The sequence below is a fragment of the Sinocyclocheilus anshuiensis genome, unplaced genomic scaffold (genome assembly GCF_001515605.1).
Source record: "Sinocyclocheilus anshuiensis isolate Anshui unplaced genomic scaffold, SAMN03320099.WGS_v1.1 scaffold1463, whole genome shotgun sequence".
Taxonomy (NCBI): Eukaryota; Metazoa; Chordata; class Actinopteri; order Cypriniformes; family Cyprinidae; genus Sinocyclocheilus; species Sinocyclocheilus anshuiensis.
Window position 1 is genome coordinate 220,585 of NW_015536784.1, and position 12,962 is coordinate 233,546.

A 12,962-nucleotide genomic window follows, 5' to 3' on the forward strand; every position below is an offset into this window, starting at 1 on the left:
CGATGAACTGAGATGTCTTTTAGAGATTATAAATGCAGCACTCTTTGCTGGCATTCTGCATGCCAAACCATGCACGCAGCAGCCGCTTGCTTTAGTTAAAAATAAGTCTTCTGTGAATGTTGATTCTTTAATAACAAATATTTATCGGGAGCGTGTATGCTGGGATTTCATCAATTTAATGGAGAAAAAAGTAACGTAACTAGTAATGTAACTAATTACTAATTACTTTTGAAATAAAGTAATCAGAACAGTAACGTGATTACTTTTAAAAGGAGTAATCAGTAATCAGATTACATTTTCAGAGTAACTTGCCCAACACTGTTAGCGACATAAACTCTATTGAAATCAGTGAGTTTCCTGCACTTCAAGCATCATGTTAGGAGCTTTCCAATTCAGTTACTTATGAGGTTCCATATCAGTTAAGATTTTGCCTTATAAGGCAGACAGCAAGACAGTTTGCTTGGTTTTGGAACAGAGCCCCAAACGGTCACTCTTCCTCTCATCCAAATGCACATTTTCTGTTTTTTGTCTTTTTCAGCCGTCACCCCTCTCTCTCTCTCTCTCTCTCTCTGTGTTGGGGCGGGGGTGGGGGGTGGGCTGTTACTCAGGACCCCAGTAACAGGTTTGATTGGAAAGCATGTTGCCCCCAGCAACCAATCCGTCGCTAGCACCACACAGACTGTTACCATGGCAACCTAAGGGGGCAGGAGGTGTAAATGGGATGATTTGGTCCATCGAGTGAGAGCAACAGTGTGTGAGAGGGACCACACAGGCTGTTACCATGGCAACCTAAGGGGGCAGGAGGTGTAAATGGGATGATTTGGTCCATCGAGTGAGAGCAACAGTGTGTGAGAGAGAGTTTGGCGAAGATGGAGAAAATGAATGAGTTACACTGAAATGGAAAACACCTGCCTGTCTATCTATCATTCTGTTGTTCTATCTCTCTTTCTCTCTGTCATTCTATCTCTCTCTCATTTCTATCTATATCTATCTATCTATCTATCCATCTATCCATCTATCTATCTGTCTATCTAGTGTGTGTATATATACAGTATATGTGTGTGTAAAAACATACACACATCTCTGTTATGCACTAACAGTGAACTGTGCTCGCTGATAGCAATGTTTATTTGCATGCGAAGTCTGCTTTGTTTTAGCAGCTGATTCACTGAAGGAATTATTCAAATCGTATAACGGCACAAACGGCCAGAAATTAGTGCTTAATGCAATTTGCACGCTGCAGTTCCCTATCTTACAGACCGGTTTTGAGTGCAACGTTATACAGGATGCATTAGCAGACTACAACGGCCACCTGAATCTGCTCTTTAAAATGCTGAAAGTGCTCTCAACTGCATGAAGCCTTGGACTTGTGTCCAATTTTCAGCTCATCTCTATAATTTCATCATCATTTTGATGTATGACTGCAGCCGTGATTAGTAATTTTTTTGCCAACAGAGTTTAATTAGCATATAAAAGAGTGTGAGTGTTTGTTTAATGACTTAATTTGAATACTCATGGCAGCAGATAACACCTGGTTAAACTGGATTGTGAGTAGTTAGTGAATGGAAAAAGGATTTTACTCTGAAATACCACAGTCAGAATTAAAGTTAATAAATTCACCCCACAGTATTTTTGTTTGAAAGAGAGCAGAGAGACACACTGTAAAAAGAGGGATGAGAAAAATGAGAGTGCTTGTGTGTGTCTATTGGCTGCATTTGACGCCAGCTGTCCCACTGTGTCCAAAAAGCAGGTTTTCTGCAGATTACCTCCCTGAGCCAGTTCAGTCTGCTTACTGGAATGAGATTAACAGCTGTATGTGTGTGTGTGTGTGTGTGTGTGTAAGAGACAGAGTGAAAATCACATATTTGGAGACACATTTGTGTTAAATTCTGTTGTTTTTTTTCGTTCTTTTCTGGTTCCCCTTCAGTACCTGCATGTGCACCCTCTTGGGTAACCCTGGAGACAGGCACGTCTCTGCTGCACTGTAACCATGACAACCGCATCCAGGGCATGACAATGTCTCGTGCACTCAGATTGTTAAGTCTGAACCCCAGAACAGAGACACAGGGACGTTATACTGAACTAAAACGCACAACATACTCATGCAACCATCTCTTGATAGACAGACCTGACATAACATGACCATCAGCAACATCTTCCTTTCCGTCACTTCACCTGCTTTGCTACAGAGGTGAAACTGCTCGAGTCAGAGCGTGTCTCTCGGTGTGCTGTGGCATAAATACAGCTATTGTAGGAGAAATAATCAAACATTTATGAGCAAGGGATGAAGGGGGAGGCAGGAATGAGTGAAGGAGAGGGATATCTGGGGAAAAGCAGGAATCTAGGTCACAGATGCTGTGATGAAACCTGCAGACGGCTGCAGCATCGCTCCCTTGTTCATTTCATCAAGCAGACTGTATCAATGAAACAATAATGATCAATGAACTACCAAAAATATCAGATTATTCACATAAATGATGAAAACTGAATGGTCTTATTTTGCTTTTTTTTTTTTTTCTTCTGTGAGATCTACTGTTAATGTATTATTAATCATGTGCACCACCATTTTTAGGATGCAAAAGTAGTAATTTTTTGCTGAGCTCTGTCTGGTTGCCTTTGAATGCATTGTGTTTCAACGCTTCCACCAGCTCTTGGTGGTGTGGTGAGGTGTGTTGCATGTAAAAGTAGATCTGACTACAGAATTTGCAATAACATGCTTAAAAGTACATAAAAATTCAGTTGTTCCAATGCTATGTCTCTCTCTGTGTATATATATATATATATATATATATATATATATATATATATACAGAGTGGACGGAGAGAACTAATCAAGTCCAATCAGTATAATCAAACACAGCTGGACTCAAATGAAGGTGTAGAACCATCTCAAGGATGATCAGAAGAAATGGACAGCACCTGAGTTAAATATATGAGTGTCACAGCAAAGGGTCTGAATACTTAGGACCATGTGATATTTCAGTTTTTCTTTTTTAATAAATCTGCAAAAATGTCAACAATTCTGTGTTTTTCTGTCAATATGGGGTGCTGTGTGTACATGAATGAGGAAAAAAAATTAACTTAAATGATTTTAGCAAATGGCTGCAATATAACAAAGAGTGAAAAATTGAAGGGGGTCTGAATACTTTCCGTACCCACTGTATATACACGTACATTTTCATATATTAAATAACGTTAAATAGACCCTATTTTTTCTGTATTTTTCGGCTGTAGATTCCTTTCCTCACCTCCCTCATTCCTTCAACTTTTCCTCTGTTTTGTCTTCCTTTTCCCTCTCATTTTCTTATCTTCTCTACTGCTCTCTCTCTCTCGCTCATGCCTTCTGAAACATTCAGAAACATTAATATTCTCTTTCTCACTCCGAGTCGAACCTTATTTTTTCCTTTTTTTCACTCTTTCTCTCAGAATTCACACACTTTCTACTGGATTGCCTATGTCGGCAGCATTTTAAGGTAGAAGTCTCTTATGCTCACTAAGGCTGCATTTATGTGTTTAAAAAATACAGTAATATTGTGAAATATGATTACAATTTAAAATAACTGTTATCTATTTTAATATATTTTAAAATGTAATTTATTCCTGTGATGCAAAGCTGAATTTTCAGCAGCCATTACTTCAGTGTCACATGATCTTCAGAAATCATTCTAATAGGCCAATTTGCTGCTCAAGAAACATTTCTTATTATTATCAATGTTGAAAACAGCCGTGTTGCTTATTTTTTTGTGGAAACTGATACATTTCTTTCAGGATTCGAAAGTTCTAAAGAACAGCATTTATTTGAAATAGAAATCTTTTGTAACATTATAAATGTTTTGTAACTGTCACTTTTAATCAATTTAATTTGTCCTTGATAAAATGTATCCCTGAATTAAAGTATTGATTTCTTAAAAAAAAAAAAAAAGTTAAAATGCGCAGCATGCATGTTTAATAGTTTCTGTGTCTGTTGGGTACTTTGTGAGTGGTTTTGATGTGAGGTTTGGTGCTATGTTTGCAGGTGTAACACGGGTCGCTTTGTTTTCGCCTTGATTGCGTCTCTCTCAGATCATTTCAACTCACACTTCACACAAGAAGTTTCCTTTAGTGGTTTATGAAAAAAGAAATATTTGCCTGAACTACTTTTCATAGTGTATATTGTGGTGAAACAGATGAAGATAAACTTCTTACTCAACAAATTAAACAAATGTGTGAATCTGGCTGGTTCATGGTTAGATTCTGAACAATCAATCAACTTGTTGAATCCAGGAAACTAACTAGCTAACTTGCTGACAATAATGGAATTTATATCCATTAATAATAAACAAAAATGTGAAACTGCAACAGCTAGGGAGCTATATGTAAAAACTGAATAATTATCGCCGTTCACTACTGAAATTGACCTCTTCCACATACAAACTCAGAAACGTAAGTATCAAAATGATATTTGAAGTGCCCAGTTGTAAGTCAGATTTGAAGGGGCATTCAAGTGATAATTATTCCGTTTTTAAATAAAGCTCCCTAGCTGTTGCAGTTTCACATTTTTGTTTACTAATAATGGATATAAATTCCATTCATGTCAGCAAGTTAGCTAGTTAGTTTCCTGTTTTTTTCTGACCACAATGCACTTAAATGTGACATTGTGTAATTTTGACTAGAAACGGGAAGTAGATTATTCTGGCAAGCTTGTAAAGGCAGCATAAGAACACCCCTAACCTTTGGTAAATTCACTATAATCCTGGCTTATTTCTTCATTAGAGCCAGATAAATTTGGGCCTGACATTTTATAAAAGTTAGCGTGAAGATTAGTAGTCATATTCACCCAAGGTTATAGCAATCCTGCTTTAATCCACTTTAAAGAGGTTCACTCTGAATTAGCACTGATTTTAGATTTGCGTGCTCACATATTAGCACAGGATTAGTAAACATCAGATTAGTCTAATGCACTCTATTGTATTGACATCTATTGTGTCGCTTTCTGTTGTTTTATTACAGATAGTGCTAACAAGGCTGTCCAGGATTTATTTTAATGCATGTTTTTTATGTTTTAACAGAAGAAAAATTGCATTTGGGGCCAAAGTAAATAGGAGTAAATATTTTTTCTCCTTCTAATGACATAACAATGCAACAAAGTTCTATTATTTATTTATTTTTATTAACATTTTCAAGTCATGCTAAGGATTTTAGACAATTTTGTTTGCTATTCAGATTTTTCTGCTTCAGATTCTCTTGTAAATGCATATTTTTTTCTTGTTTTAGTCCAAAACAGCACTGTAAAAAATATGATCTGTAAGTCATGGCAACTTTTTTTTTTTTTTTTTTTTTTTAATGCATGAAATCATTAAAATACGTTAAGCAATTTCAACTTTTTATATATATATAAGTTATATGAAATTCAACTTGATTATTAAAGTCGGTTTAATGTTATTTAAGTTAAAATTACTTGTACAACCAAGTTGATTATACTTGAAAATTTAAGACAGCAACTGAACATAAGTTTTTAAGTTAAAATAAGTGGAAGTGTGAAGTTTCTATGCAGTTAGTGTCACAAACCGAATTGTATAAATAATTAGTGTTTTCAGAGTTTTCCTGAACACTGAAAAGTGTTTACAGTCAGTCTTTAAGTGGTTTACTTATAGTTTCGCAAATTGGGATCAGGTTTTGACATAAAATAAAGAAGAAATATACGATTCAGAACTATTTCTACATCACAAAATAAATGTAAACATTTTTTCCATCCATTGATGCAACAAAATTCTATTTTCTAATTCTAATTAACGTTTTCAAATTAGGCTAAAGAACATGATCGTCAGGTTTTGTTCAGTGCTGCTGTCATTAAAGAAAAAGAGACACAAGCCAAATAAGACAATATGAAACTTTTTACTCAAATCGTTTTATGCTGATAATATAATAGTGGAAAATAGCAGCATTTTCACTGATAGCCTCAGATTTTGGTCCCCAATGTATATCTTCTTATCCCTCTTTCACTCTCTGTGCTTTACCACCGTCACCCCTGGCTGGCATCGAAACCTCTGCAGTTAATCCATTTGTATGTTTTCAATTACATATCAAATGGATGTAGAGGTTACTGTAGTGTAGCTTAAGCCCCTGCCTGTAGCGCGCACACACAGCCCGACTGTGACCTAAATATCTGCACAAAATTATTTGGAAAAACATGCATAAACATACATATTTTTTGTATATATGTTGTTTTATTAAATTTGCATATATTTTAATAAAATGTATATTGTTGACAATTACGATTGTTGCATATAATACCATATAAAAAAATCATAATTTAGATATTCTTAACGTATGTACATATACAAATTTTATTATAGGGATTTTAAATATGTTCTAAACTATATCTTCACCTGCCCAGATAATGTACGTATGTGAAAAACCATCTCTTGATATAAACTCTTGGTATAGGGCTATATATGTCATATAATATTACATTTCTAGTATGAGGTAGTTATGAGTTTGTTAAATTCATTAGATTTTCTACACCGTAATAAAAATCCGTAAAATTTACGGTAAAAAAACGGCAGCTGTGGTTGCCGGATTTTTACCGTAAAAAATACGGTAGCAACATTTTCGGTTTTATGGTTTTAACTTAATTTATAGTTAAATACCGTAATTTCATTAACTGACATAATGCTAATATACCAATCTATTGAAGTACTGAAATCTGTTTTGTACCTTTGTAATACACTGATGACCACCAAATGCAGGAGGTGATGAGAAAGGCACATGATGAACCAAAGCCCATCACAAGCAGCTTTTAAATAATAACATATATAGAAGGTGCACAGTATCATTCACACAAACACTAAACACCATCATGGTAACACACATGAAAATGAAATAATGCAATAAACATTCATTTAAAAATATTAGGTGTAACACAAAACCCTAATATACAAAACTGATAAGAAAAAATCTAAGAAGAAACATAGTTATTTCAACAAAAAAAAACATAAAATTTGAAATGTAACACAGGGAATTCTGGGAATGTCAATTTACGGTCTTTTTCCACTTCCAAAAACGGTGTACTACCGTAAAATTACATGTAATGTCCAATACAGTTTTTCACCGTATATAGTAGGGGAATTTACCGTTAACCATTTAACAGGTTTTTACTGTAGCATTTTTACAGTCTTTTACCGTTAAATTCACAGTAATTTTTTACAGTGCAGTATTTAGACTAATGACACTCAATCAGTTTATGAAATTTTGCTCCATTACATAATGGAACTAATGTTTGGTAAGAGATAGTTAATTCATTGATTAGCTATAAATGAGATTTCTCTCTCACACACACTCACTGTCTGTAATTTACAGCGCCTGCAGGGTGAATGACATGTGTGAAGTGAAATATATCTGTCTGTATTTGGGCGTCACTTTAGAGTGGTAGTATTTCAGTGTCGCCCTTGGGCTGCAGGGTAATGCAGCCATTATGGCTTGAGCAGGACTATACATCACTCATAATCATACCTTATAGTGGTCGATAGATATTTTATGTTGGGAAGATGAATGGATGCTATATCCAATAGTCTGTAAATGTTATTGAGTTTTTCAGGACACACACCATTAACTTATTATTCTCTCTCGCTCTTCCTCTCTTCATCTCCCCCATTGTTCTTTAAAGGGGCCATACGCATCCTTTTAGTATATCAGACTATTTCAAAAGAGCATATTTAATCAATTTTTTCCATAATATGGCCAACATTTTGTCTGCTACTGTGATTTTCCTGCTTTTGAATCTCTTGTAAATGAATCTTGTTTGAACAAAACAGCAGGTACGTAAAGGTGAAGAGTATAATTTCCGCACTATTAGTGTCAGAAACAGAATCACGTAAATAATTATTGTTTTCCGACTGTTTTCCTGAACACTGAAACGTTTTTGCAGTCAATCTTTGAATGGTTTTGATCAGGGTTATTGTAGTTGGCTAAAACTAAAACCATAAAAAACTTTTGTTACTTGAAATAAAATAGACTTCAACTGAAATAAAATATATATATATAAAAAAATCTTAAACTTATTTTATTTCAGCTAGTTGCCAAGGCAGCATTTCTCATTTTACTTAACTTAGAATAACTAAAACAGAAATAAAAAATAATAAAACTGTATAGACATATTTTAAAAACAAAAACTAATAAAAATGTCAAAACAAAAACAACAATATTTGGGATAGGTATTTTAAGAAAAGAAAGAAAAAAAAAAGATAAATAATGTGCAGTCTTACCTACGATAGCCTTGCAAATATACCTATAAATTATTTAGCAAAGTCTGTCTGGGCTGATAGATTTCTGCCTCTGCACAGTATATAATGTCATACGGTCCAGTCGTAACACCCACAAATGTAAACATACATGCTGTCACCCTGGGCCCCTCATGTCAACCCCTGTTGGCCCTTCTGTCTGAGACAGGGTATTTAAATGAAATAACATCCACAAGAGTAGCCAAACACACACACTCACACACACTCACTCGCACATGCACACAAAGGAAATCACAGCCAGGCTGTGGGCCAGAAGGGCCCTGTGACAGGGTGTGGACAGGCTTTAACAGCAAGTGTGTGTGATGGCTGTGGACCCTGTGACAGTAATCCGATCCATTACTCTATATTCTTTCTGGAAGACAGCCGTGAAATCTTTCATATACACTTTTGCCCTCTTAAGTCACAATGGACATTTATGAAACTTGGGCCACTGCCAACACATGTATGTTGACCCAGTTTAAGCTAACCTAAAGTGTTTTGCTGGTTTAAGCTGGTTTAGCTGGTCAGTAAGCCATAACCTAGCCAAAAACTCCTCTAAAACTAGTTCTCAACCTTTTTGACTTCAAAGACAAAAAGATGTTTAAAAGCCCACCAAGATATTTCTGGTACTTGGTGCCTGGTTCTGGTGATGAAGCTGTTTGTTTTCAGCCTTTTTTATTTGGAAAATATTTTAACAATTATTTAATAATACTAATAATAATATTGTTGTTGTTGTTATTATTACTTATTAATAAAATAATTAATTATTGCTAATAATAATAATAATTAATATTAATTATTAACAACAACAATAATAATAATATAATGTATTATTATTGTTATTATTGGTGGTGGTGTTGTTGTTATTTTTATTATTATTATTACATTAATACAATTCCAGAGGTTTCATTAACTAAAAGTTCCTCAGCCTTTACACTTTTTATTGAAATTACTTTTCTAATTGAATGTGATTGATTTTTTTTTTTTTTTTTTTACTCAGAATTTCTCAGTAATTTCTACCGAATAAACTATTTTAGGGCTTGACATAGTTTTTAAGATTTTACTAATTTCCATGACCTTTTAAGATTTTAATTTCCATGACTTTTCCAGGACTAGAAATAAAAATTCCCTTACATATCCAGGTTTCCCAATTAAATTAGAATTAAATTGAGAAACATGATGTCAGCTTGCATATTCTTTTTTTTTTTTTTTTTGCTGTTTTAGCTTATTTTAAAGCTTGTTTTGTTTTATTGTAAATCATTTTAAGTCATCTTGCAGCCTCCTTGGAAGTGCGCTGAAGCCCCCTAGTGAGTCCCGGCTCGCTGGTGGAAATTAATTGCTCTAAAACCATCAAACTAAACCAGCCTGACAAGTGAAAACCCAGCCTGGTGATAGCTAAGACCAGCAAACCACTTTAGGGTAGTTTAATCGTTTTTTTCTTTCCTCCAGCATGGAACTCGTATGCACATTCCATTCAACTCGGAAAGTTGGAATGTCCAACTTCCTAGTTGGAACAGTATAGTAAAATGCCACTTCCAACTTGGAAACACATTCAGAAACCTAAAACCCTGATTTTGCAAAATGCAGATGTGCAGTGTAATGAACCACATATTAATCTCTCTGATATTTGCACATGGCATAGCCAGCAGTTGCAGTTCTTTATATGTCATTTCCTGAGCATCAGGAACCAGAAAGATCCTTATGGTTGAAATTCGAAGAGATGAAGTAGTAGGAATATCCTGCAGCACTATCCTTGGGTTTCTTATGATGACAGAAATACTGAAAGTCACTGGCAACTGGATTCAGGAGCGCAGCACACAAACATACACATACGCACAGAAACAGTACTCGCTCACATACCAGGAAGCTGAAATCGTGATCTCTGAACTAGTCCAACTATTCATCATGGCTTGGCCTCATCGCCGTTCGGATGGGTCGGCCAGCTGCGAAACATACGCACACACAGGCATCTGTGACCCATCTGCACACAGTGAGTCTTGGGGGCTGTTTATCAAATGCTGGAGACACTGAGACTAACTTTCATACTCATACGCCCCAACTCTCCCTCCTTCTCTTTGTCCATTCGTACTGTATATATTAGTGCTACATTGCAACAGCGTTTAAAACAAATCAATGATCACAAATATTATGCAAACAGACATTGAAATTTCCTTTTTAATGTTTACATTTATTCATTTAGCAGATGTTTTTTTTCCCAAAGTGACTTGCAAATGAGGAAAGCATAAGCAATTTATCATAAATCATTACTGTTATTGTACAAATGTGTTTTTATTTTTTTTGTTCGGACTTCCTAACCCGAAACCAAATGCCTCTACTGTAACTCCTCCTAGAGCTTTCAAGCAACATCCACCAACCTCTGCATGACCTTCAGCTTATTCTGACTTGGTGTGCAATATATTTTCTAACTGATTGGACATGTAGCTGAAGATCAAATATCCTCTTAGACTTCCATTGCAAATTTCTGCACGCAATTCTTTTGATGTCTTGAATTATTATTCTGTTGTCAGCATATACAGATCAGAACATGTTTGGAGTTTGTGGCTCAAAACAGAAGGTCTTGAAAATCTCTCATATTGTTTTAGCTTTGATATGCAATATAAGGTTCATTTTCAGTGGTGAAAAATGGACCAGCGTAGATGTTCTCTTCATATTGACTTGGGTTTTAACTTGTATTTAGGCTACTTAATCTTCACATGACATGACAATTCAATTTAGTATATTAGATTCGCATCTATTCTACTATTACAGGTACTACAGGACGATATGGGGTGTATTCCAGAAAACAAAGTTAACTTACCATCACATATACCCTGAACTCAAACCTTGCTTACTTGAGGTATGCTGGTTCCAAAAACACGTCCGGGAGTAAGTTCAGTCAACCCAGAGTATGTTTACAGTTAACACACAAGACATTCTCAACAGAGCGACGAATCGACAAGTCACTATGGAAACCGATGCTAAGAAAAAGTGCGCCATACTGCTTCTTTCTTCTTCTTTTATTCAATGGCTATTTAGTGCATATCGCCAAAATGGGTGGTTGTGCAATCATTTTTCAAACTTTAGTTTAATCTTTAATTATATTGTTTGTTTGATGCTGATTAATAAGACATATGATAATGTATGTCTTAAATGTATTTACATAACAGCACATCTATTTAACATTCTATAGCTGCCTTTACACTGCAAATATGGTGTCACATTATATATTGATTGACATACACAGAGGACAGAAAACAAGATATACACAAACATCATGATAACAGCTGTTATGCAACTTTTACTTTTCATTTTATCAGAACCAAAGTTAGCTTACCTAACACTATGCTTTGCAAGCACTGCTATTTTCTTCTGGAAATGCAAATCTAGTTTCGTTATTCTTTCGGTCTGCCTACTGTTAGAATGATGCAAGGAAACTGGCCTGATTTTGCATATGTGTTCTAAATTTAGTGGCTATCACAATATTTAGCCACATCATAATTTGCATATTACTTGTGACTTTTGCTTTTTTTTACCCTAAAGGTTAGTTAATTTCACTCTTCTCTTTTTCACTTCAGTAAAAATGTAAGCTTGAATTTAGCTGCGCTTTTATCTTTTTTAGCAGTTAATGTTAGCCTTGTGATGAAGCCTCAAGTGCTGATACGTTGGTTTGGTTGAAAGATTTGGTTAATGAAACACTTAAAATATCATCACTTCAGCGATCTAGACACTAGAGAGGAGCAGTCTTTTTTTATGGACTAGTGTTTTTAATGTAAGCCTTGTTGCAATCTTCCGGAGTGCTCTCTTGAGTAAAATTATATTTCTCGGTTTCAGATTTTTTAGAATGAAGTCATGTCATTCCGTTCCAGAGTAAAGCTGAATCCAACCAATTTCAGCAAACTCTTGCAGAAACAAAACCCTCCCACAGATGGAAAAGCTTTTGGTCCGGCTCAAATCCAGGTTGTGTTTGGAATGGCTAAAAGGGACAAAGATCTTCCACGGGTCACATTTAAAGAAAACCTGTTCTCGTTTGCTTAATAAAGTGTAAATGCCTGCTGTATTGCATGCCATAAACTGTTTCTAAATCGTCAATCGTATTTCTCCAAGCATTTAATCTGATTATATATCCACGTCTGTATGAGTTTGCTATAATTTAGTGTGGTTTCTTGGCTGCGGAGGTCTTTGGATTTCCTCTGAGAACCTGTTGGATCGGAGTGTCCATTCCAATCTTATTCCTCTCTCCTCTCTCGCTTTCATAACTCATTCCAAATGTGGCCGCTCCCGCTCCCAAACGTCCTTCTTACACCCTGCTTGGAGCCTGTTTTGGGGTGGTGGGTTAATCAGAAGCAGGTTTGTAAGTCTGTCTCCGCCCTTACAGTGGGTCACACTCACATAAACACACTGGACAGCGATGGAGAGGTTTTAGATGGATTACATGTGCTGTACACCCTCTTTTTATTGGAAAACAGTCAAAGATGGATCCTTAACGCACACAAAGATTGCTGGAACACATTTCAACTCACACCCACCCACACATACGTCAGAATTCAATCTGTTCATGTTTAATATCAACATGTCAACAATTAAACGATAGATAGTCAGTGTTGGGCAAGTTACTCTGAAAATGTAATCAAATTACTCCTTTTAAAAGTAATCACGTTACTGTTCTGATTACTTTATTTCAAAAGTAATTAGTAATTAGTAATT

At 35.4% G+C, this 12,962-nt stretch overlaps 1 long non-coding RNA gene across 1 annotated transcript in view; it reads right to left on the bottom strand.

Moving 5' to 3' along the window:
• Nucleotides 1-5,388: 5,388 nt before the first annotated feature.
• The window catches only part of LOC107655696 (uncharacterized), a 14,589-nt gene continuing 7,015 nt past the window's right edge, over nt 5,389-12,962 (bottom strand). The window contains exon 3 of the long non-coding RNA XR_001630471.1: nt 5,389-5,459. This is a non-coding gene — a long non-coding RNA (uncharacterized LOC107655696). The remainder of the gene's footprint in view (nt 5,460-12,962) is intronic.